At 41.1% G+C, this 27,075-nt stretch overlaps 1 protein-coding gene across 2 annotated transcripts in view; it reads right to left on the bottom strand.

Annotated features, from left to right (window-relative positions):
- GRIA1 (glutamate ionotropic receptor AMPA type subunit 1) overlaps positions 1 to 27,075 on the bottom strand; it is a 274,216-nt gene that overhangs the window by 49,048 nt on the left and 198,093 nt on the right. The window lies entirely within an intron of this gene.

Here is a 27,075-nt window from a genome sequence, read left to right as displayed (position 1 = left end):
CTATTTTTTTTTTTCTGTTTATTTTTATTCTTAATTTTTTATTCCTTGTTCCTTCTCATCCAGTTTGCTAAGGAAGCCATCAAATGCAGCATCCAGTATTTTTCCCATCTTTTTGCATGTGGCCTTTCTAATGAATCAATGGTTCTCAACGCCAGTCCTAGTAATCATGAAACAGGCCTGGTTTTTCATGCACCATCCACATGATATTCACAAAAGCTATGCATGACATTATGGCTCCTAAAGTGTGTTAAAAATGATCATTATCACATGATTTAACATGCATTATTGTGCCCACATTAAAGGGTGTTAAAGCCCATACTAAATATATTTAACTGTTTTATTTTCAGGACCAGTAATACGAGCCCACCTTTCCCCTGGTATGAGCTTCACTTGCCCAAGCAGAACCCTCCCCGCCCCAGAGGGGCGGGGAGGGTTCTGACTTAATATCGCTATGATATTAAGTCGGAGGGTGCACAGAAAAGCAGTTTTTACTGCTTTTCTGTGCACTTTCCCAGTGCCAGAAGAAATTTGTGCCGACCTTTGGTCGGCGCTAATTTCTGAAAGTAAAATGTGCGGCTCGGCTGCACATTTTGCTTTCTGAATCGTGCGCGCATACCTAATAGGGCCATCAACATGCATTTGCATGTTGAGGGCGCTATTAGGTGCCGCGGGTTGGACGCACATTTTCCTCCCCTTACTGAATAAGGGGTAAGGGAAAACACGCGTCCAATAGCAGGCTAACAGTGCGCTCCGTCGGAGTGCACTGTACTATATCGGCCTGACTGTTTGGATTTATCAACAAAGGTAAGAGAAGGAAGGTCATTGAGATATGGAGCCTCTTGATACTTGGTCTCAGGGTGGGGGGGGGGGAGGGAGAGAGAACATTAGGGACTGGGGCCCTTTGATCTTTGGTTTGGGGGTGAAGTTGGGGCCATTGAACTCCTGTCAACATTATTCTGTGTGTATGGGTGTGGGAAGAGAATTTTGGGCCCAATGAGTTCCTTTCAACATGAGAACATAAGAACATAAGAAAATGCCATACTGGGTCAGACCAAGGGTCCATCAAGCCCAGCATCCTGTTTCCAACAGTGGCCAATCCAGGCCATAAGAACCTGGCAAGTACCCAAAAACTAAGTCTATTCCATGTAACCATTGCTAATGGCAGTGGCTATTCTCTAAGTGAACTTAATAGCAGGTAATGGACTTCTCCTCCAAGAACTTATCCAATCCTTTTTTAAACACAGCTATACTAACTGCACGAACCACATTCTCTGGCAACAAATTCCAGAGTTTAATTGTGCGTTGAGTAAAAAAGAACTTTCTCCGATTAGTTTTAAATGTGCTCCATGCTAACTTCATGGAGTGTCCCCTAGTCTTTCTACTATTCGAAAGAGTAAATAACCGATTCACATCTACCCGTTCTAGACCTCTCATGATTTTAAACACCTCTATCATATCCCCCCTCAGTCGTCTCTTCTCCAAGCTGAAAAGTCCTAACCTCTTTAGTCTTTCCTCATAGGGGAGTTGTTCCATTCCCCTTATCATTTTGGTAGCCCTTCTCTGTACCTTCTCCATCGCAATTATATCTTTTTTGAGATGCAGGCGACCAGAATTGTACACAGTATTCAAGGTGCGGTCTCACCATGGAGCGATACAGAGGCATTATGACATTTTCCGTTTTATTCATCATTCCTTTTCTAATAATTCCCAACATTCTGTTTGCTTTTTTGACTGCCGCAGCACACTGAACTGACGATTTCAATGTGTTATCCACTATGACACCTAGATCTCTTTCTTGGGTTGTAGCACCTAATATGGAACCCAACATCGTGTAATTATAGCATGGGTTATTTTTCCCTATATGCATCACCTTGCACTTATCCACATTAAATTTCATCTGCCATTTGGATGCCCAATTTTCCAGTCTCACAAGGTCTTCCTGCAATTGTGTTATTGTTGAGGGGCAGGTGGAGCGTTGGTGCATGGAGGTGGAGCGTTGGTGCATGGAGGCCCCTTCACCTGCTGTCAGGGTGATGGGGAGAGGGAGTCATGTTTCATAAGCACCTTCAACATGCTGTTGGGAATGAAGGGAGAAGAAAACCTCCATGCTAATAGCTCCTTTACTTTGGCTACTTTTAACATGAGGGATTTCAAGAGGCAATATGTAAAGTAAAAAGTTTACACTTCATTTGACTCAGGTGTTAAATTCTATGGCTTAGTGAGTCCACAGTAAATAACAATAGGAGGAGAGAATATTATGCTATTTAGTCTACACACTTTAAAACTTCATTTTCATGTCATTTTCCTTCATTTATTTGCATGGAGACACTAATACCCAGAAGGCTTCTCCATTGTTCACAAACCCAGATCAGGAGATGTCAAGGAGGTGCATCAATTCTGTCTAGAAACTTTCAAAATGCACCAAATCCTTCTCCCAAAAGTAGTGGAATCAGAATGCCTATTAGTCCAGCTAGGAGCTGAGAATCCAATAGGGCTCCTAGTGGTCTACTGACCTCCTCAAAATAACATCTCATTCATGCAAGATCTTCTACAATTGATTACAGATCTGACTCTAAGACTCACCAAATTTGTGATAGTGGGTGACAAATTTATACATATATAAACTGACATTGCACATGACCGACTTCCTCACCACCATGTCAGCACTAGGTTTCATTCATACTGTAAAATCCCCAATAGCATGAGAAGGGACACATATTAGATCTAATTTTCCACATAGGAGTGGGAAACCCAGAACATCAGACAGATGGCATTAAAATAACACTATTCTCATGATCCACCCATGCAATAATTAAGCTCTCTCTATGCAATGACTAAGCAGGCAGATATAAGCAGATCCCTGTAATTGATCTGAAAACAAGAAATCCAATACCCCAGAAAACCTGCTAAATGCACTAGAATTACCTCTGGATGACTTGCTAACATCTGTTTCTGAAATGAAAACATAGCTTAGGTGTTAAACAAAATTGACCCAAAAAACTCCTCTGCCTGCCCCACAGAAATGCCCTTGGTACTCACAAGAACTCTGAACTTGAAAATACCAAGGGTGCAGACTAGAAAATATTTGGTGAAGCAGGACAAACTAAAATGTAAATTACGCATGACAATCTACCACAAGGCCATAAGAAAGGCGGAAAAACAATATTTCTCCCAGTGTAAGAGAAAGCTACAAACCCAACCAAGAAACTATGTGAAATAGTAAATGGACTACAAAAATTACAATCTCAACAATACCAGATCCTATTTCAAAATTAACAATAAATTAAATCAAGGATTTCAGGCCACTGTGTCGGGGCACTCGGCCATGCCCCTGGACCACCCACACGCCCCCAAACACGCCCCGATCCTAAACCACGCCCTCTGGCCACGCCCCTTTTTGCAAGCCCCGGGATTTACGCGCATCCCGGGGCTTGCGCGCGCTGCCTAGCCTATGCAAAATAGGCTCGGTGCGCGCAGGGGGGTTTTAAAAGGGTTACGCGCGTAACCCTTTTAAAATCCGGCCAACTATGAATACATAACAGACACAATCAATAAGAGTTAATGACTTCTCCTCTAAGAACTTATCCAAATCTTTTTTAAACCCAGCTACACTAACTGCACTAACCACATCCTCTGGCAACAAATTCCAGAGCTTAATTGTGCGTTGAGTGAAAAAGAATTTTCTTTGATTAGTTTTAAATGTGCTACTGCCTAACTTCATGGAGTGCCCACTAATCCTTCTATTATCCGAAAGTGTAAATAACCAATTCACATCTACTCGTTTAAGACTTCTCATGATTTTAAACATCTCTATCATATCCCCCCCCTCAGCCGTCTCTTCTCTAAGCTGAACAGCCCTAACCTCTTCAGCCTTTCCTCATAGGAGAGCTGTTCTATCCCCTTTATCATTTTGGTCACCCTTCTCTGTACCTTCTCCATCGCAACTATATCTTTTTTGAGATGCGGGTACCAGAATTGTACACAGTATTCAAGGTGCGGTCTCACCATGGAGTGATACAGAGGCATTATGACATTTTCCATTCTATTAACCATTCCCTTCTTAATAATTCCTAACATTCCATTTATTTTTTTGACTGCTGCAGTACACTGAGCCGATGATTTCAAAGTATTATCCACTATGATGCCTAGATCTTTTTCCTGGGTGGTAGCACCTAATATGGAACCTAACATTGTCTAACTACAGCATGGGTTTTTTTCATGGCAGATGAAATTTAATGTGGGCAAGTGCAACACCTTGCACTTGCCCACATTAAATTTCATCTGCCATTTAGATGCCCAATCTTCCAGTCTCACAAGGTCCTCCTGCAATGTGTCACAATCCACTTGAGATTTAACTACTCTGAATAATTTTGTATCATCTGCAAATTTGATAACCTTACTCACCACATTCCTTTCCAGATCATTTATAAATATACTGAAAAGCATCGGTCCAAGTACAGATCCCTGAGGCACTCCACTGTTTACCCTTTTCCACTGAGAAAATTGACCATTTAATCCTACTCTCTGTTTCCTCTCTGTCTAATGTTGGGACAATACAGAGGATACTTAATGGCAAAGAAGTGAATGAAATTGGCCAGATTAAATAGCCTTCATGATCCTTAACTGCAATCCTATTCTCTGTATCTGGCATGTATTCAGGACCAAAACTTGACTTACTTTATGTGTACAATAAAATGAAAAGATCTTTGCAAGCTCTTTACTTTGTTCAACCGTTTTTGATGAATTTCCCTAGAGCTGCTATAAGCATTTTGTGTGATGTCATTAAACATTACTAAAGCATTCGCATTAGTGCCTCTTGCTGTGCTTGAAAGTGGTTTCATTAGTATAATTGGAAGGCCAAAACAGACAGTATCCTTACTGTCTCTTAAATTATGAACACATGAATCCTCTCAAGCATAAGAGTCTCCACCAGAGCTATTAACCCACTGGATTATCATTCATGTATTAATAGATGGACTTTTTAATAAATTAAGTGAATTTCAGCATTAAAAATATAGCTATCGACATTGTGTTTCCAGGATGGGTTTCTGCATTTTTAGATAGAGTACAATATAAGGGGTGTGAATTTGTTGAAAACAAATAGTAATCTGATCTGAAAATGGCTGTTAAATCAGAAACGAATAAAAAATGGCCGAAAAATGTTTGCTTTTATTTGTTTCATAAAATAGTGCACAATATTTACTGAAATGAATAAAAAGAAATTTAAATGAAAAAAACAATACTCTCCCCCCCCCCCCCAACAAAATAAAATTTGGGCCTAAAAGTATTCTAACATGAACCCCCCCCCCCCAAAACAAAAATGTTGACCGCTCACATCCCTTTGTAGTATATAAAATGTGCTGCTGCTGGTTGTGGTGGTGGTGTCAGTCAATGTCTCATCCAACAGGGTTGGTGTCAACGTTCTCAAGAACAAACCGATGATGGCTAGAATTAATTGGCATTCAACAGCCAGGACTGAAGAGATGCAAAATACTGGGTATTGGATATTGAACAAGTACTCTTGGAGGTAGCCCATCCTTTTAAAGTAAGACTGATGCACATTTGTGAGCAGTATAAGGAATCTTGCATTGCTATTGTCTGTGCTGTACCTGCATTGTGGATAAATGGAGAAATGCTATTTCCAGGTCTGCTACACTACAGTTCATTTCACCAACAACATTTACAGCAAATACAAGATTTGATTAAGATTAGCAGATCATCAACAGTCAATGAAATCACCTAACAAATAGTACCCTCTCCCACCACCTTCATAGCAATTTTAAGGTCAATTTTTAAACCCACACGCGGGCATCCATGTGCGTGCGGTTCCCAGCGTGTGCACATGGACATGCTGATTTTATAACATGCGCGCCTCGACGCACGCATATTATAAAATCTGCTATCTGCGCACACATGCATACCCGATTTTATATCGGCATGCGCATGTGCGCGTGAGTGCTGACTCGTGCATGTAAGGGGGTAATTTTTTTAAGAAGCACGTGATGATGCGATATGCACTAGGGGTCCTCTGTGTTTATGCCACGCCCTTTTGCCTTCCATTACCGTTCTTGTCTTCACCACCTCTTTCGGGAGAGCCTTCCATGAATCCACCACCCTTTCCATGAAGAAATGTTTCCTGATGTTGCTTCTGAGTCTTTCCCCCCCACCCCCTTGGAGTTTTGTGTTATGACCTCCCTAGTCCTCAACTTTCTTTCCATCAGAAACAAGTTCAATTCCCGTGCATCATTTATACCTTTCAGGTATTTAAAAATCTGAATATTATCATACATGTACTTGTGTGACTCTTTGTAGGGTGACACCAGTGGAGGTGTGGTTACCTACTTAGTGTTAACGTGTTCACTTTAATACAAAAACGCAATGCAAAAAGCTTAATTAAACTCTCATTAATGGGACCATATTATGAGATTTACTGCACATTATCAAATCAATCAGCATCTCATTAACTCATTAACATGAGCAATGGCATTAATTTAATGCAGGCCCATGTTAAAGTTAAAGCAGACATGCTAATGTGACTAAACAGGCATTAGGGTCCTGCATTAGGGTCCATATGCTATTTAATGTGGGTGTTAAACCCCCAAATTAGCATTCATGCGCTTTAGATTCCTATACACGAATTTGGTTTTCCTGTTGCAGATAAAAAAAAAAAGTGAAAAACCAAGAGGCTAGACAAGCACAAACAATGAGAAAAACATGGCATTGAGTCTGATTCATGCCTGAACCTAGGCGTGCCAACACAGAGAGAAGCAAATAATCACGTGCCTCCTGCCCTGGGATATCCTGAAGCAGCTCCAAGAAATCTAATTCTATCCTCTGGCAAAGTAGTTAGATGACCGTGAGATGCCTGGTGCGTTTTCTGAACTGGCTTGGAGATAAAAGGCCAGGTTCCACTGACGTGCATATCAATTACCACGGGCTTTTACAATCAGAAACGTGCAAGTTCTATTGTAGGACACAAATGTGAAAAAGAATCTTCCTGCCTGTATTCAGAGATACGCATGCAATTTTGCAAACCAAAATTCAGTTATTTCAGATTTTGCAGCATTCCCTGATAAGCAAAAGTGAACTGCACATCAATTATGCAAGCAGGATGGCAATGAGGTGACACAACACAAGCTGCTTGAAAGCTGCAGGAATGCAGATCTGTTCATTCAATAAGTTGCAGGTATGAGGTTTTGATACTCTAATCTGCAACCTTGTTATTTCAGGCGTTAACCTCCTGCAATTTTCTGTTTGTTGGTTAATTACGGACAGAACACTCAGGTCAAAGCTGCTGGTAAGAGAACTGCAATATGCACAATGTTAACGATTTACCTGCAGCGGCTGGCACAGTTTGACTGAGATGCAGATGTGATTCTGTGATGTGTGGCAGAAAGGTATTTAACGATCTGCTGAATCTTGACTGCCAGGCATCACTATACAAACCCAAATGTGTTGCGCAAACTTGATTTAAGTGCTCTGCTTCATCCACAGTATCTAACGTCCACCTCTGCTGAGAATTTGTAGAATGAGGCATGCCCAGGGGAGCTTAAAATTCATATGTGCTTTGGAAGGTTAAGGGATTGACCATGACGCACCCCTTTTCACAAGTGAAGTCCCATCTGCTGCTGCAATTCCAGTTTTCCCATATCCACCTTGGCCTAGAAAGTGAGCAGTTACTGCAGTTTGGGGGCCTATTCTAAGCAAAAAGACAGTGAAGATTTAGACCTGAAGAAAGCAAATTATTTTTTTTGCATCTTTACAGATAAATGCTGAGTGATTTTGGTGTTTTAAAATTTGAAATATACATAAACATGATATATGTGTGAAATACAATGACTTTGAACTAGCTATTGTGGGTGATGATTACAAAAGTAAGCAGTGTGAAGTATCATTTAACAGAAAATATGCTCTACCACGGTGGTTCTCAACCTTTTTTTCTGTCGGGACACATCTGATAGAGATAGCTCCCACATGTGTGACACACTGAACACATGACAGTCACAAGGCTACCCCCCGACCCTCAGTAATGGGTATAAAGCAGAACTAGAACATTGCCGGTACATCACTGCTCAGCGCCATGGGGCTGCCTGATGGAATAGGACGTTGTGCTGGGGGGGGGGTTAACAGTAATCCAATGGGGTCAAGGAAGCGTCCTCTGCAGATGCCTGCCGTGCTCCCTCACCATGAGCACCATTGGGATCCTCAGCGTCTTGTGGTACAGTCGGAGAGGTGATGAAAGACGAGATCAACTGTTGATCCATACAGTATGGGATTTCAAGGGGATAAATCATCACCGTACCCCTTCCTCTTAGAAAGCTTGGCTATAGGGAAACTAGCAAGAAAAACAAGGCAGGGCAGAGCAACCGACTGGAACCTCATTCATGCCGCCATCTTGTTCTGAAAATCTATTCCATGGATTTTTAACACATAGCTGAAACCTGGATTGGCCACTGTTGGGACAGGATGCTGGGCTTGATGGACCTTTGGTTTGACCCAGCATGGCAATTCATATGTTCTTTCATATGTTATTATGTTCTCCTATAATTACGAAAGGAGAGGAGCATTTAGATTAATTAAATCAGGGCTCAGTTTTAAATGAAACACTTTCAAAACAATAGTGCCTCTCCTCAGACTGCTAATATTGAAGTCTATGGAACCACTCTTAATGAGAGCTCTGATGATCAGAGATTAGTTCAAAATACTTTGCAAACCTGACAAGCTTAAAGAGCTCTTTCAAAGCTTTCAAACAAGCCCTCATTTACATAAATTGGATTCTCATAATTCGAGTTACTAGTATTTTTTATTTTTAATCATCTCACAGGATCAGGTCCTCCGAGAAATGCCAGCTGTCCCAGAATTCATTGTGGTGGTCAGCCATGATTCTATTCTCCTGCCCCAAGCAGGCTGAAACTCTATGCTTCCTTCTGCACAAGGCTCTTGCAGGTGCTGTGCCTGACGGCTGCCGCTTGCTCACTCCCTGGCCCCCCTCCCCTCTGCACTGCTTGTCTTCAGCAAGCAAACTTTAAACTCCCAGTTACAGAGTCGCTGTTATCTGTAACTGGGATTTCAAGTTTTAATTTTTTTTATTTTTTACTTACACAGAGGTGCCAAATGTGGTCCACCCCAATGAGTGAGATTTACCACCACAAAAGGTGAGATTGTCGGCTAAAGAATGAGTCTTATCAGGAGATGTGTCTGGGATATAAATCTGGGCTTTCTTAGACCTCTCTGTGCTGCTTCCTATACCATAAGAGGCAGATGGCACATTCCCTGCCAGGGGGACAATAAACACAATCAGAATCTGCTGTACTCAACAATAAGGGGAATATATCTGTTCCTGATATCCTGCTGTCTTGGTTTTCTCTCTGTGAGACTTTGGATGCTGCTATGGTCTCCTCTTTCTCTCCATGTGAACTTCCTGTGTGTGATTCCTGACCAGGGCCAGTGCAATGGTATTAGGCATCCTAGGTGAACCTTACAGCCTTCCACCCTGCCCCCACATCCCTCTCCACACACAATTAAAAATTGTGGGGTAAATATTAAAAATAATATCCATGTATCTAAGTTAGCTGGATGTAACCTAGATGGGATATTCAGCAATATGGGTAAGCTACTGAACATCCCCGGAGAAGTCACTACTTAGCTGGTACTGAGCCAAATTTAGAGCTGCTATTGAGCAGGTCTAACGTAGCTGGATAACTTAACTGGCTGGCTCAAAATCACTACTTAGCTGAATAACTTATCCTTCTAGGTAGCACCACCCTGTTTTGCCCATTGCCCACCCCCAAGTTAGCCAACTAACAGGTTCATTTATCAAATAGCATTATGGCGTTTTCATATGCGTTAAGCACCCTTAACACATGTGAAACCCCTTAATGCATGCGATAGCACCATAACATATGGTGTGATGCAAATCAGAAAAAGAGGAGGGGTTAGGGGTGGGCTTACTGTTTTGCAAAGCCCTATCGCATGGCTTTAACTACACCTTTTTCAGTAGTGTTAAGCTGTGTGAAGGCTCTATTGCATGTGATGTGTTCTCAAATGCTGGATTTAGTAGTTTTGAAGGTCCTGGAGAGCCAACCTAGCTATCAAGGCAGAGAGAAAGAGACTAGCCATAATGCCCTCACACTAGATAGGTATTTATATCTCTATGGGAATTGTGGTATTTCCTACATACAACCACTGGGTTGTATGTAGGAAATGATATTTGTGCAATGTTCTCTCAACCTAGCTTGATGGACTCTATACCTGGGTAACATCAAGCAAGGTTGAGAGAATATTGCGCAAATCTCATATTTGAGTGAGTTTCCTCACTCCGAAGGTCATCAAATCTTCACAAGAGAGCACTGTTCTGTTTGTATGTCTCACTTTGAATGTCAAAGTGGCTCCTAACCCCTACACTAATACCTAAACCTCACCTCGAGTTACTAGGTGGGCCTCCTATAGACACTTATCTCAAAGTGCAAAAAAGTTATCACAATTTGCAGTAACTTAGTGCTTCACAAAGGCATTAGCACAAATTGCAATAAACTGCCTATTACCATAAAACACATCCCTTTTTCTATCATATGCGATATTTAGTGCATTTTGATAAATCCAGGCCTAAGTGACTTAACCGGCTAAGTGGCGGCTGCTGAATACACAGTGGCTGCAACTTACACAGTTAAATCCAACTTAATTGGCTAAGTTCGGTTTCATTATCAGCCTCTATACATTTATAACAGATTTTACATGAAAAAGAACATTCAAATTATAGTCTTCCAAGATAAAAATATCACATACAACAACATATAATATTTAAATGCATTGCTGTAGTGCCAACCAGAAAACCCTGCAAAGAAGCAAGAGAGATACTTGGAACCCTTATGGCATTAGGATTATTGTAATGCATGCTGGGAGTGGGCTTAGCCTTCAGAAAACATGAATAAACAATTACACTATAGTAAACCTCTCATACCAAAACAGCATTAACTGTTAGCACTAAAACAAAGAGTAACAACTCTACCTATGAAAAGACAACACTTCAAATATTACACTAAAACACCAATACCCCTCCTATTAGGAAAACAGAGAAAGGCCAGGCTGCTATAGATCCCTACACAGAAACTGCATACTTGCAACATACCTCACCTAGGTCACACATATAAAACACAGACAGATCCACACTAAATACAGAATAAAAAGACCATAAAGTATAAATTGAAGCATTCAGACAAATCTGAACTGGATACCACAGCAAGCCAGGTTCTGTATGCAACACAACAATGGGAAAACAAACATATCACTATTCCTCACAAAACATCAAATAATAAAATCAAGAAATATAAAACATTGTTGCGTCTGTCGGTGCTCGACGGCTTCGGCCCATTTGCCTCACCTTATTCACGGCTCCTCCCGCTTACCTAGGAAAGATGGCTACCATTGCATCTACAAGCCGACCTCTCCGGCATTCCAGGAACAGCTAGGGTGCTGACTCCCGCCATGCTCCTCCCAGGTAGCCACTAGTGTGCGCGCGCGCGCCACCCACATCTTTATGCAACCTTTGGCGAAATCCTTGGGGACGTTACCCCTTCCTGATAACACGCCATCCGGGTATATAACATCTTCTATTTTGCTAGTTCATTGAGTTAGCAAGGACTTGATTCCGGATACGCTCCGTTCCTGTCTACGCTACTCTGCCGCTTCCGTGCTGCCACAGGAAGCTCTCTCTCTGCCCTTCGGGGTAACTGCTAACCTGGGTACCCACTCCTCGGGGGCCCTCTGCTTTATTTCAGGTGCCTTACAGGGAACAGGTACTCGCTCCTCGCGGGCCTGCTCTCCCTGCCTAGGTGCCTGTATTTTCTTCTACCACCTGGCGGAATCGCCTATCTACAGCAAACACCAGTACTCTAACTCTCAGTCTATCTCATCCACAGTACTTCCTTGCTGGGAAACCTGCTTCGGAACCTCCAAGTACCAACAGGGTGAGAAGGGCTCCCTCTGCCGAGGTCCCTGAGACTGCAACTACCAGACTGCCTCATTACTGCCACCTCTGGTGACACTCTTCAAGCTGTTTAATAAAGACTATCTGTGTTTGTGCGTTCTGAGTCTAGCCTAGTACTGTGGCTCCTCAGGTGGCTCCTTCCCGTGGGCGTGGTCACCTGCTACAGTACCCAAGGATCCACCCAAACACCACTCATTCATAACAAACATTAATCATAATAGCAGTACCATACTAACGAAAAGAATGAAAATTTCAAAACAGCTGATGAGTAGAATAATATCCAATAAAAAGTCATAAAATTATTTAAAAAATGTCCCTAACACTAATAAAACGATTCAAAAGAGGGGACATCAAATAACGCACAACAATTAAAATAAATAAGGATTTAAAAAAAATCCCCCATTCTTATACTTAGGAAGTTTTGATTTCAAGTACCCTATTATGGATTAATATGGGGGAGGGGGAGATGGTATACAAACATTTTCATTTTCATTTTTTCACACACATGCTCACTCACATACTCCTCTCTTCCTCATACACACACACATGCTCACTCTCACACACTCATTTTCATTCTCTCTCATACACACATGCTCTATCTCCCACTCTCTCACATATACATATTCTCCGTCTCCCACCCACATGCTCATGCTCTACCACTTGTACACATGCTCATGCTTTTGCTCTCAAACACATACACAAGCTTTCTCTCATACACACAAACACATGCTCTTTCTTTTTCAAACACTCACACATACATGCTCACTCTCTCCTACTCTCTCATGCCTGCACACATGCTCTCTCTCTCACACATTCACAATCTGACTTAGGCTGGGCTTCTCGTTCTTTGTTCTTTGGGCAGCCAGCAGGTTGGGGTCTGCTAACAGCACCACTGGGCGTCTTCTTTTTCAGGCTGCTGGTGGATTGGGGCCTGCCATCAGCCCCACTGATTCTCTTGATCTTTGGTTGTTGGTGGCCAGGATCTTGCACTAGCAATTTTACTAACCTTGCTCCTGGTGGCTGAATATGTGAGACTTGGCATGTTTGCTTACATTGGTGGTCAGCAGTTGGGTAGTGACCCTTTCAGGAGACTGACAAATATAGCATCTTACCTGCCACACTGGACAATGGCAGACGGGGCCCTCAGCTCTTTTCCAGGCTTGCTGAATGTTAGCTATGCCACTGATATATATGTGTATGTAGAAGGTAGTTTTCTTAGGTTTGTATCTCAATGAAATTGCCATTTGTTTTCACTTTTAAAAAATCAATTAAAATATAAAACTGAAAACAAGGTTAAATGTTTGCTGATTAAGTGGACATGATGGCTTCTTAATAGGATGAATGTGAATGCCTCTGAGCTGTGTGTTCTTGCACTCTGCATTTTAAGTGGGACAGCACCTAGTCCTGCATATTAATCAGATATAATGTATTACTTTGTAGGGAATTATTTGATTGCAATGTGCTGAAGTCATGAGATTAGAATACTGAGGAGGGCTCTTTTTTTTTTTTGCATTTTTATTTAACTCACAAGAATTTGTATGTACAGTTTCCATTTAGTGAGAATAATGCTAACTGATTGGAGAGGACAGTACTACCATACTGTAGAACAGGGGTGTTCAAACTGGTCCTATGCCCCCCCCCCCCCCAGCCAGTTGGGTTTTCAGGATATCCCTAATGAATATGCATGAGAAATATTTGCATGCACATGTATGTAAATATTTCTCATGCATATTCATTAGAGATATCTGAAAACTCAACTAGCTGGGGGGGGGGGGGGGGGAGGGCTGGCATAAGACCGGTTTGAGCACCTCCACTGTAGAATAAAGTTTATCTGATAATACAACAACAAAGGTTGTAAGTATAGTACTTGGGATACATACTCATCTACAGGTTTCCAGATTTTCTGAATTTGCCTTTTACTTTTTAGCTGCAAAAGTTCACATTTCTACATCAAGCAAGTACATGTCTGTGGGTTGTTCAGGATGAGTTTTAAGGCCAAGGATAGCAAAATATCAATTTCTTCGTATTTTTTTTTGTGCCATCATAGAGTATCTGAGCTGAAGCCATTTAAATCTTTGAGATTGCTAAGTTAAATTTCATTTCTTATCTCTTGAAAGGTCATAAGCTCTTTTTCTTTTAATATCTGATTCAAGGTTCATCTCCCCAGTTTTTGCCACCCAGATCACATTAAAAAGAAACGCTCCTGTGGGGTGTTTAGGTCAGAGGAGAAAAACAATGCATTTACATTTTATTTTTAAATGTGCTATTTGCCGGTGCCCCCCCCCCCCCAACCTACACAAATAATAGGTGCAAGTGGCAGTGGCTGAAAATCCAGCTATGCTGAGTGGCTGTCAATTAGCCGGATAACTACTTATTTGGTTACATAGTTAGCTGGCTAAGTGTTGGGTGGGAGGGGGCATAAAGGGGAGGAGTTACTTAACTGGCTAACTTATGGGATAAGTGCCAATAATCAGACTTAGCCAAATAAGTTAGACCTTCTATTGAGCTGGCCTAATGTTAGCCAGATAAATGTATCTGGCTAATTTTAAACCTGTTTGGATATATTCAGTGGCGCGGCTGTACTGCTGAATATCCTGGCTAAGTTATCTAGATAAGTTTATCTGGGCTAACTTAGCTAGCAAGATATTCTCTGAATATTGGGCCCCAAATCTAAGAATACTTCTTAAACAGGAAATACCAACATGTTTCCCATAGAACAGCAAAGCTCCTACCCCACTCAAGAGATATAGGATACACCAAAAATAAAAAAAAGAGAGCAAGCAAAACAGAAATGCAACCAGTAAAACATGTTTACAAAAGACCACATAATTGGGAATCCAGGTTTCAAGAAATCTATGGAACGCATGAAAATAATACAATAAAAAGAAAAAGAAAGCCCCCCTCTTCACGATAATCATCATATCTGTCCTCATCACTGAGAAACCCTCAATCAGTTCCTGCTCCCCCCCCCCCCTCTGCCATCACTTGTAGAAGAGACCTATTCTCTAAAAGAAATTAATTCTGCAGCTGAGCTGAATCATAGGAGAAGTACTTATTTCTATGATATCTAATAACACAGAAGTAAGGAAATCACAATATAAATGTTGCCTCTAGGTAGACGTGACTAACGGTTCCCTGACATGGACCGTGTGTCGAAGAACTGCGTCGGGAGGGACCAAATCCTGGCTGCAATTAGAATGAGCATGCAGTTTGTTCTAATTGTGTAAAAATTGTAGCCCATGTTGGGGAACCATTAGTCTCATTTATATGAAGAATTGAAGTGTTTTCATGCAACACCAATAAATTTATTCTTTGAACAGCAAAATCATTGGACTAGTTAAGCTTCTTCCCAACCTATCTTGGGATTTATTATTATACTGAGGTTTGGGATACCCACTTTTGCTTTCTTGCCTCCAGGTTGATGTAAACACCCTTGGGCACCAAACTATCTCAGGCACTATCACGTGGGTAGCCAGAAGGCTATTGGGGTTTCCGCTTTTAAAGATGGTATGGAGATTTTTTGTACACCCAGAATATCTTCACCAGAAAATAAGTCAAAATAGAAAAATGATTTCAGAAACATTTTTATAATTAAAGGATTTTATTTTGCTAGCAAATGGATAATTTTCCAAGTTTTTCACCTCTAGAAGCAAGTGTAATTATTGAACAAACAAACCTTTCAATAATGTCAATAATTTCAATGAGAAATAATTTACTTCTGGTGCACAAAAACAATTTTTCATATGTGACTCTCACTATAATTCTTAACAGTATGGAACAGAAACAGGTTCCTGTACAAAGATTATTTCTTAATGAGAACAAATGTTGAATTTCAACTTTAATTTAAGAAATCTCATTCTTTGTGTTAACTTGTTATTACAGGCTCTTTAGGCAACACACATAAAAACCATGATATATAAAATGAAGTGATCTTATAAAATGAAATGATCAAATAAAATGGATCTTAGTGTCGATATCGATATATATGATTATAATAAAAATAAAAATAGAAATATGGAAAAGTTTTAGTACCATCTACACATCTTTTATCTAAACCTGAGCACACGTTTTTTTCATTCTATATTTATTATTATTATTTTTATTTTTCATGTGTGTTTTTTATTTTTGCATTTTTGCATATTTCTATTTTTAGTTCTTTTACCCTGTCTATACGTGCACACCCTGTGTTCATATCTCCAATTCAAGTGTATGCTTTTGTAATTAGTACACACATACAATTATGACATTTATATATTTGTGATACTTAATATTTGTCAGGCTGATTATTATAATCATATATATCGATATCGACACTAAGATCCATTTTATTTGATCATTTCATTTTATTTGATCATTTCATTTTATATATCATGGTTTTTATGTGTGTTTTATATGATTTATGATTATTAGTTTTTATTTACATAATTTATATAGGCTTGATGTACATTTTATTTGTTGTCTCAATTTTATATGTATGTGTGTTATTTTATTTGTTTATATTAGCCCCTGAGGCAGCTCTTTGAGCGAAACTCAGCCAGAGTCGGGCAAGCTTCAATAAAACCTTCTTTTTCACCGATCCATCTACGTGTTTCCTTTGCCAAAACTAAGCTTGAAAAATAGAAACAAATCACAGAATAGTAGATTCAGCTATATGAAGAACTCTGTGTAGAAGTGTATTTTGCAACCATCATATATTGCCACAGTATGCTTGTTGGCTTATATTGTGAAGCTCGGTGCTCTATGGGCTTCACAATATAAGCCAACAAGCATACTGTGGCAATATATGATGGTTGCAAAATACACTTCTACACAGAGTTCTTCATATAGCTGAATCTACTATTATATTATATTGGGCTGCATGTTTCCCAGCCCGCCGATAGATGATGCAGGTGGCTCAAACACGGCACAGGTAGGAAGGACAGCGGCCATTGCAGGAGATGCAGAATATAGCAGAGGAGACCCTGGCATGCCGTGAATGGAGCGCGTCCCGCGGCACACGCTCCATTCGCAGCAAGGAGGAAGGCCCGGTGCGCTGTTTGCAGTGAAAAGGGAAAGCCCCCGAGTGCAGTGATCGGCGCGTCCGGGCCTTCATCTTCGCCACGAACAGCGCGGGTCCCGCGGATTGCCGATGAGACATAATGTTTGTCGGGGAGGGGAGGGTGTGAGAGAGCAGGTGGGTGTGAGACAGATCATGGGGGGGGGGGGGGAATGCTGGTGAGAGAGAATGTGTGTGTGAGAGAGCGGGGGTGACAGAGAGCATGGTTGGTGAGCAGGGGGTGGGGAGGGTGTGAGAGAGAGCATGGGGGGGGATGCCGGTGAGAGAGAATGTGTGTGTGAGAGAGGGGGGGGGGGGTGACAGAGAGCATGGTTGGTGAGGGGGGTGAGGAGGGTGTGAGAGAGAGCATGGGGGGGGATGCCAGTGAGAGAGAATGTGTGTGTGAGAGAGGGGGGGGTGACAGAGAGCATGGTTGGTGAGGGGGGGTGAGGAGGGTGTGAGAGAGAGCATGGGAGGTAAGAAAGGGTGGGTGGGGGGGATGCTTGAGTGTGGATTTCAGAGGGAGCCTATATGAGGGGAGGGGGATGCCGGTGAGAGAGAATGTGTGTGAGAGAGAGGAGAGGGGGTGTGGGGGAGTGCGAGAGACAGCTTGGTTGGTAAGAGGGGGAGTGCGCAAGATGCTTGACTGTGGGTTTCAGAGAGGGAGCCTATATGAGGGGATGTGTGTGTGTGTGTGCCAGAGAGTGAGGGAGCTTATATGAGGGTGTGTGTATGTGGAAGGGACACTCTTATAGTGAATTTCTAGGGAAATTCGGCTCAAAACAAGAGCAGATGTGCCAATAAAAAGGCTCACTGCCCGGGCGTAGAATGGGTACAGTTGCTAGTTATTTTTATTTCTCTGGTGTTATACTGCAAGAAGAGCCTGACATTTTGGGTTTCCAGTTCAGCGTTTGTCTCAGTGTTTCTCTTTTTAATTTGTGTTAATTCTGTATTTGGTGAGGGTCTGTTTGTGTTTTGCATGTGGGACTGAAGTATTTTGCTAGCGTGTAGTTTCTGTGTCAGGATCTGTAGTCATTCAGATTCATTCTGTCGTTTTCAATCTGTACTTTATAGTAAAAAGGTGTATTAAGTTGTACAGAAGTGAGCAGATGTGTGTGTGAATGAGCATATATGTGAGCCTGAAAGAGAATCGTGAGCATGTATGTGAGCCTGAGAGAGTTCCTGGGTATGGAGAGCAAGGGAATTGACTAATATTTACTAGTTTTAATTACTGGGTATTATTTGGTGTTTGCTCTTTTTGAAATATTATATTGATGCTTGGGAAAATTTTAAATTTTTTTATGAATTTTAAATTATTGAATGTTCTATTTGTTAACTGCTTTGAAATATTTATTCTTTTTATTAGAGTTTAAATAAATAAGTAATGCTGTTCTGTTGGGAATTGAAGGATATATGCTAAATTATAATTATTTTATCATAACACCAGGTGGAATTTTAGAATACTTTGCAGGATATCATGATGTGTGTTGAGATGATTGTCTTTTTAATACATTTGTGTCTGGTAAAGTTTAAATTGTTGTGGGATATTGCTTCTTGAGAAACCTTTAAATATAACTGAATTTTTTCTATAAGTGTGTATATGGTTTAGTGTTTGTAAGTACTTGAAATAATTGAGTTAAAATATTTTAAAGTGTTATTCATGATGCATGACAGATGTTGCAGGCTATTTAGACATTCATTGTCGGGTACACTCTACGGCATTATTTATTGATAAGAATACAACCAGTAGGGTTCAGACTTGTATGGGTACTGCCCACCCATGTTAACCTTGGGGCCCTCCAAAAAAACAGTTCTGGCTATGCCACTGGTCTATAGTTTCCCAGATTGCCCTTGGAGCCCTTTTTAAATATTGGGGTTACATTAACCATGCTCCAGTCTTCCAGTACAATGGATGATTTTAATGAAGGTTACAGATTTTAACTAATAGATCTGAAATTTCATTTTTTAGTTCTTTCAGAACCCTGGGGTGCATACCATCTGGTCCAGGCGATTTGCTACTCTAGTTTGTCAATCTGGCCTAGTACATCTTCAGGTTCACAGTGATTTGGTTCCATTTATCTGACTCATCACCCTTAAAAACCATCTCCAGAACCAGTATCTCCCCAACACCCTCATTAGTAAATACAGATGCAAATAATTTATTTAGTCTTTCTGCAATGGCCTTATCTTCTCTGAGAGCCCTTTTAACCCCTCGGTCATCTAATGGACCAACTGTCTCCCTCACAAGTTTCTTACTTTGGATATATTTTTTAAAGTTTTTATTATGAGTTTTTCCCTCTACAGCCAAATTCATTTCAAATTTTCTCTTAGCCTACCTTATCAGTGTTTTATACTTAACTTGACAGTGCTCATGCTTTTTCTTATTTTCTTCAGATGGATCCTTCTTCCAATTTTTGAAGGATGCTTTTTTGGCTCATTTTGCCTTCCTTCCACCTTTCTTAAAGGTAGATTTTTAAAACCTTGCATGCACAAAAATGGCCTTTTATGCACATAAGTGACCAGAGTGGGAGCTACATGAATTTTAAATAGCCAGGAAGGGCACACCTACGTTGATGTATGCATACCCAGAAAAAATGGCTGGGCATGGGTGTTCCAGAGGTGAAATTTTCCTCAGCTGGTACATGTAACATACGCATGCCATTGCTCCTTGCTAGGCACAGGAAGAGCGAAAGAGAGAAAAAGAGAGAAAATGAACCTCTTTATAGGGCTCACTCTGATACTCTATATATGGACCATTGTAAGGGGGCACTTTCATTCAGGGTGAGTTTTCTGGAGGTAGACTGGGGTTATGGGGGTGTTGTTACAGATACATTGTAAAATTGACTTCATTAAAGAATATTTGACCTTATAAAGTGATGAAAAGGAGTTTTGTACAATGCAGCTATCAGAGACTACAGTGTACATATCAACTCCTTTTCATCACTTGTAAGGTCAAATATTCTGGCATCTTTCATTCTGAAAAAAACAGAAGTATGGAGAGATTGATCTGGAGGGAAAGATTGCAGCAAAGTATGCTCTAGGAAGGAAATTAAAGGATGCAAAGTAAAGATAACAAGAACTTTGTTGCTGCTGTATGAAGTATTGTAGGGAGATAACTCATGTTTTACTCCTGAAAGCAGCAAATATGAATCATAATAGCCAAAGAAATATGCAGACAATACTGACAGGCCCTAAAAGCACTGTCACAGCAAGAGAAAGTGCCCAGATGAACTTTAAAACAGTACTGTCTCAGTGGAAAAACAAGTGACCTTGCCTTGATACACTGAAGGATACTTTATCAAGATGTGCCTGTTTGTAAGTGTCCTGTAGCAGATGGGTCCCTGCACCCCTAAACTTGCATACAGTCTGGAGGTTCCACCGAGACAGGATAGACCACACCCATCTGCAGAAATGATGTCAGATGCACAGGTAGATTTAGTAGAACTAGAAAATGAAGCATTAGTGAAGGTCACACAGGTTTTCACTAAAAAAAAAAAGAGGATGTTCCATTCCAGATCTCTAGGATACATAATAATTTAAAAGAAACATGCCTGCAGCTAGGAAATGTTACTAATTATTATCTGAAAATGGTGGTTTTTTATTAGTGAATTTAAATTTACCCTTAAGACATTAGCTGAATATGCTACCACTTTGCAGTAATTCTCTTAGTAAGTTCAAAGTGATAACTCACATTTATAAACATCAAATCAAGTATTGGAGAAAGACATTAACCAGCTAAGAGCAGATATAGATGACATCATTCAAAAATGTTCTCCTCAAGAAGCAGACCACAAATCAATGACAAAACAGAACCAGGAGTTAATAGAAAAATACACATTTTAGAAAAGCAGGTCACTGAAGCTCAGTCCACACCCCCTAGTTTAGAAAAGCTGCATCAATACCTTGAACAAATCCAAGAACTGCAGAAAGAACAGGAGGGGGATTCTGAGGGTGATTCAGACTCAAATGACCATCGAGCTCAGGAATTAGAATTAGCTATTAAAACTCAGCAACAAGAATCAGAAAAAGAGATTAAATCTTTGAGAAGCCAATTATCAGATCTATAACTGAAATTAGCTGTGACTGATAGCCAAAATAGTGATTTAAAGAAATGGAGCAAGAAGTGTACTCAGACAGAAGTTCAGGCTGCTGAAAAAGATCAAAGAATCCAGCAGCTTAAATTACAAAGCTTGCTTCTTTAGGAGACACACCTTACTGAGATTGAATTGTTAAAAGCTGAAAATAAAACATTAACCCAACAGCTTTCAATAGAAAAGCAAGATAAGAAGCTCCTCTGCAGATAAGGAAAGTAAACAATATAAAGCCCCGCTTTGCCAGCTGCAAGAAGCAAATTTAAAGTTAGAAGAAGCAAATCAAGAATTGATACTTGATTTAAGGGAGTCTAGGTGTCAATTACAGCTGTCCCAAAGTATGGTTCAATTACTGAAAGAGAAAACAGATAATGTAATGCACAACTCTGTCTCTCTGAAGCAGGGGATGCAGGCAGCAAAGTATCCCAGCATAGCTCAAGAAATGCCCATGACCCCCCCACCTCCCTAAGTATCGGTGGGAGTGGAAAGAGGAAGGCATAATGCAGAACCACAGCCAGCCTTGTTCCCAAAACTGGGAGAGGTTAGCAGAACCATGGTAAAGCTTAAGGCATGGGACAGAGCAGAGGTGTTAGCTTCTAAAAACAGCCACAGCCTCTCACCAGTACAAAGGCAAGACATACCCACAGTGCCCCTCCCCATACAGCCTGGGGTGGGGAGAGGAATCTGCCCCTTTCCTCATCCCAGAAGGGGGGCTGGCATCAGAGCCCAACACCCTGACAGGCTTACCACCAGCCAACACTAGAGGGAGCTTCAAACCTCACTAAACAAATTAAGATCCTCCGTACATTAATTACTCCATTTAGAGAGAATTCTGGCTCTGATATTCTGCAATACTTAACCAGATTGCATGAAATTTTCGAGGTAGTAGGTGAACATTCTGAAAAGACTAGGTGGCCCTACTCTCATGGAGTTTCAGTGAAAAAGCTACATAGCTAGCACCCCCACTCAGGTAAAAGATTACTTAGACACATTTGAGTTCACCCTCAAAGAGCACTTTGGGACTTATGCTAACAGCGTTTTGGCATGGCAGGCTGCCTACAATCTAAGATGTGGCCCTGAGGAAAATCCCAGAGCTTTTAGCTACCGCTTAAAGCAGTCTTTCTTTTTTGGGAAGCTCTGTGCCACTGAAGCAGACAAGATTGCTCTCCAAAACCTTTTTTTTGAGGCTCTTCCCCCTACTCTGTGAACTCCATTATATCTCCACCCTTAAGTTTCCTTGTAGAGGAAGCAGAAAAGATATATTCCATTTGTCATAAAGGAAAGTCTGCCCCTAGGGAGAAAAATACAGATAAGAAGGTGAGGAACTAAATGTCCACCATGAGTCAGAGTCCAGGGATACCCTTTGAAACTAATCCCCTATCTTCTTATCCTAAGACTGACAGGGCCTGGCTGCCGCCTCCTCAGGTGCAATCCGATGGCACAGCAGCTAACCCAGAAAAGGGTGCAGGAGATTTGCAGCCACCCAAAAAAAATCGCAACTGGGGGTGGCGGCAAAAATATAACTAGAGACCTCCTATGGAGAATCAGCTGGCCGAGCTAACAGCCGTCATCCAGAAACTCATCAACCAAAGCCACAGTGTGCCTGCTCCACCAGAAAAACTTCCACAGAAAAAAAGAGAAAACGTCTGAGGAATCTAAGAGCGGCACCAGGCCTAGCCCACTAAAAGAGGGTGACAAGTACAAAAAGAAACATAAATGATTACTTTACAGAATTAAACAAGCAACAAAATCTAATGAATTGTAAATCTACATATACCACGGTCTGAATTCAATTTAATGTATTCATAGATCTCGATATACTGACAAAGTATCTTACTCTGGTTTTCTGACTGCCACTGCCTCATACTTGTATGACACAAATCCCAAATGCCACCATGCCTTTTTATGAAAAAGATCACCTTGTTTCCAATTACTAAGAATTATATTTACTTAGCGTTGATGATAGAATGATGCTAATTATTTTTTCTTTGGTTTTGATATATTTTGTTGTATGACAATAGACTTCCTTATCACTGCTTGCATGCAATATATTTTTATTATGCAATCAAATGGAATCTCAAAAGTCATAAATAACATCATAGTAAAACAGCTAAGTGTCAAAATGCTCCCAATTTCATTCCGCAGAACCAACATTTATTGGTGCCCTTATTTGTTAAACACTTTAAACAGTTCCCAAATGGCTGTCCGAGCTATAAAATATAGTGATTGAGCCAATGATGGGATATTTCATAGCATTTCTCCAAAACTCTTCCCACTACTGAAAATCCAGAGTATCCTCTGAACCTTTCCCCCAAACTTTTCCAATTTCCCTGGGGGCAAGATGCAGGAACGTTGCTTAAAATCTTATAAAATTCAGAAGCTATTTTGGGTGATGAGAGCAATTTGATGCAAAGTTTTAGGCAATCTGATTGCTATTTTGATTCCTGCAATTTAATACTCCCATTAATGCAATGACTAAGTTCAAGCCAAACATTATGGTAATTATTTTCCAAATGATGTTTCTCATGTAATTTAGAAAAAGTTAGCAAATGTAGTGGGAAGGAGTGGAGTGAAACAATCACACATATCACAATAGTCTCCAAGGAAGGTATGATCAAACTGTAATAGCCGTTTATCATCTCATATTAGCAGGAATTTTACTCAAAAATGCTGTTTATTCACATAGCTTTGGTGCAGCAGAAATAGTTAAACAAAGATGACATATTCCCTTTGACTAACGTTTATACCAATCTGCACAGGAATGATTAATTTTTGGGAGGGTAATTTTCAATAGTGTGCGTAAGTCCACAGATACCAGCAGAAGTGGGCATGGGAAAGTTATACCTGTATTTTGTAAACTGGGTGCTGGTAGCTGAACAGTTTCTAAAATACTGCGTATCTCTGCCCCGAAAATACACATATATGTTTCAGTATGCGCACAATTTTTTTTAAATGAAGGGAGCCATATGCTTTTATACCTATTTTATAAAAGTGCACGCACATATTTTACAGATGAAATAATTTTATAAAGTATGCATGTACTCCATTTATGAAAATACTTGTGGGTGTACTTTTAATTACCAGTTTTCTGTCTTCTTCCCCAGTTCACTCTGACACCCCATCACTTAACCCAGACCTCCTACCCAAAAACTGCAGACAAGTGAAATTTCATTTTTGTGACTCAAATAGCAGATGTAAAAGCATGCGTACAGGTTTGGTAATATATGTGTGTATACTAGGAATATGCATGAAAAACATTTTCATTTTGGTTTGTTAATTAATTTTGTTCATTTCAGATGCACTTTTTTTTTTTGTTATTCATTAATGTCATTCATTCATTTGTTTCCATTAACATGGGTGGAGCAATATCTCTTATTTTTTAAAATTGGATTTTTCTATTCAATTCTAATGAAACTTGCAGGTAGACATCATCAGAAAAGGGAAGAGCACTCCCAGACCAAGTAGCCCAAAGAGAGGCAGCAACACTTCAATGCACCATGAGAGGAGCAAAACAGCACCAAGAATAGCAAGATTACCCTCGGGCCCAAAAGAGGGGCAAAGGTCGTGAAGCCCTCAATGCACCAAAGGAAGAGCAGAACAGCACCAACACGAACAGTCCAAGGTACTATGAGAGTGGGAAGGTGGCACCAGAAGTGGCAGGAAGCATTCCAAAACCCCAAAAGAGGGTCGAAGCAGCACAGACAAAGGCATGAACAACTGAAAGCACCATGCGAGGGACATAGCAGCAAACCAGAGTGGCAAGAGCACCCCAATGCATTGTGGATGCGGCAAAGCACCCCGAATAGTCAGCAGAAGCCAGAAGAAACTCTGTAATGTTCCTGACATAGACAGACTTCCTATAGCATCAGTGGTGGGGGTGAAGAGAGTGCTGGGGAGGACATTTTTCTTTTTTAGCATTTTTTTGATGGCCAATTCCAGTTGTCTTGGCCCCTGCAAACTCTTGGTATTTGTCAAGAGCAGCCTGAGAGAGAATTTTGCTCCATTTATTTCTCCTGCTCTGTAGTACTCATGTAGGACTTCAATAATATATTTGCCATCTTGCTTGTTCATTTCTTTTTAAATTTAGCAGTCAATAAATATAACTACATAACTATGAATTATTAACCATGCAATTATATGAACATAAGATTAAAGAGATGTCATTCTGGGTCAGGACAAAGTCTGTCTCCGACAGTGGCCAGTCTGGAAGATGTCATAAGAAGAATTCAGGGATGGGGCTTAGGTGGTGACTGGGGAGTGCTAAGCTTGGGCTGGAAAAAGTAGAGGATAAGTGCTAGGGTGAAGAGAGTGCCGGGATTGGGCTGGGGTGTGGGGATAAATACTTGCAAGTGGCAATAAAATCTGCACAGACAATCAACATAGGCTGCATACACCTCTTCTTCACTTCCAATTTGCAGGTCATGCATAGGATAATAATATGAGGAAATGGTAAAAGAGGCTTTTTAAGTTGCACAGTCCTGGCTAATCCTTTTTTTGTCAACATACAGCTGGTGCTTTCAAAATGGTTGTAACCATGCCCACCACATTTATCAAGGTATTTTTAATAGCTGTTATAGCAAACACTGTGCAAGGTCAGCACCATCTACAAGGTCCTGAAAGACTAAAATTGTTTTTCACCCTAAAGAAATGGTTCATTGCCAATTGGTTCAATTATATTATAAAGGCTTTGAGGAGCAGGAGCACTGACATTTAAAATGATAAACCATAGGCACAGACTGCAGAGCAGCACAGCAGGAAGAGTGGCATCAGCCCTCCGAGGCTTACAGAGAAGGGCACTGTAGCAGGCTGGAGTTTTTAGTCTTACAATACACCAAGCAGTCTGGACTGGACTAATATACACACAGCAGACAGTGAGAAACAAAGCATACATTGGGATTGACACCGCCAGGAATTGAGAGAGGGGGTATGGCAAGAAGCACAGTGGTCAAAACCCCAAAGTACAGAATGTAGAAGACGACAGAAATTACAGTGGCATGAAACTCCCCCCCACCCCCCAGAAACAGAGTGAGGGGTATGGCAAAGGAAAGACATAGCAGCAAGCAGAGTGGCATCAAACCCCCCCAGAAACAGAGTGAGGGGTATGGCAAAGGAAAGACATGGCAGCAAGCAGAGTGGCATCAAACCCCCCCCAGAAACAGAGTGAGGGGTATGGCAAAGGAAAGACATAGCAGCAAGCAGAGTGGCATCAAACCCCCCCAGAAACAGAGTGAGGGGTATGGCAAAGGAAAGACATAGCAGCAAGCAGAGTGGCATCAAACCCCCCCAGAAACAGAGTGAGGGGTATGGCAAAGGAAAGATATGGCAGCAAGCAGAGTGGCATCAAAGCACCCAAGAGATAGAGTGCCACTGTACTATTTGCCAAGCCTCGAACTCTATGAGTTGGGGGTCTGATACTAGTGTGATGTTTGCACTCTACTGCACTCTACTCCCCAGAGAAGTAGGGTGGGAGAACCAGGCTGGGACTTGAGAGTGGGCCAAGGAAACAACAAGACGCAGAACCAGGAGAGAGACAGGGGTATGAGGAGCAATCATGCCAGAGCAGCAGCAAAAACAAGAGAGGCACCTGCAAAAATACAGGAATGCGCCAAGGGCCTTTATCATGGGGACTGGTTTTCCGAAGCTGTACACTTAGTAACTTTCAAAGCGGCGTGCGGCTGCACGTGTGTGTGCAAGCATCGGCCTGCGCCCAGGGACGTGGCTATTTTATAATATACGTGTGTATATGCATGCATGTTATGAAATAGCCCGACCGCCTGCACATGTGCACTCAATTTTAAGTGGATGTGCACACTAATGCTGCTTCTTCCATGTAAGTGGGGAGATTGTAATAGACACAGGTGCCGTTGCTATTACCAGTTTTTCCAGTTCGTTCCCAGTTCACCCAATTAAGGGATAGGACTTCCACCCCCCCCCCCCAGTTTAATAGCCCTCCTTTCCCCCTG

Source organism: Rhinatrema bivittatum, chromosome 18 (assembly GCF_901001135.1).
Source record: "Rhinatrema bivittatum chromosome 18, aRhiBiv1.1, whole genome shotgun sequence".
Classification (NCBI taxonomy): domain Eukaryota; kingdom Metazoa; phylum Chordata; class Amphibia; order Gymnophiona; family Rhinatrematidae; genus Rhinatrema; species Rhinatrema bivittatum.
The sequence above is the reverse complement of the archived record's forward strand: the minus strand, read 5'-3'. Positions and strand labels throughout refer to the sequence as shown.